This window comes from Podarcis liolepis (assembly GCF_965112155.1).
Source record: "Podarcis liolepis genome assembly, chromosome: 15".
NCBI classification, from domain to species: Eukaryota; Metazoa; Chordata; class Lepidosauria; order Squamata; family Lacertidae; genus Podarcis; species Podarcis liolepis.
Window position 1 is genome coordinate 22,812,951 of NC_139566.1, and position 695 is coordinate 22,813,645.

Below are 695 nucleotides of genomic sequence, written 5' to 3' on the forward strand. Positions count from 1 at the left end.
AATGCCAACACCTTTCCAGGGCTATCGTGAGCAACCCTCCATTGATTTCTATGAGTACCACCTCTCACTTCCGCGGCGTGAAGTTTGCAGATGAGTAGCCGTCTTAACACTGCAATCCTAACCATGACTACTCAGAAGAAATCCCTAGTGAATTCAGCATGGGCTTACTCATGGGCAGCCTTGGTCTGTTCCAGAAAAGCAAGCAATAAAGTTTTGCGTATGTGGTTCATAAAGACCACAGTGGACATTTAAAGCGCATCTAACGCACATTTAAAGCGCCTGATTTCTCCTAGAGAATTATGGGAACTGTAGTCCGTTAAGGATGCTGAAATTCTAGCTCCGTGAGGTGAAAACTACAGTTCCCATGCTGGGAATCATATATGCCTTGAATGTATTTTGGAGATTGTAGATCCGTGTGCGGAAAACTACGCTTCTCTGATTTATTTTTTTTTTAAAATTATAATAAAGGAAGGCATGCACTTTAAATGTGCGCTGGATCTTCCATATACTTTCTATATATGGTGTGGATCTGCCCTGACACACGATTGTGGCGAAAGCTTTCATGGGCCAGAGCCCATTTCATCAAATGCTTGCGTTTAAAGCTAACAAATAAACGAGGCGCTCTAACTGAACCCGGAGGTTCTTCCTCAAGACAAGAGATCAGCTGATCTAAACTTTTTATCTCTAAAGAACCT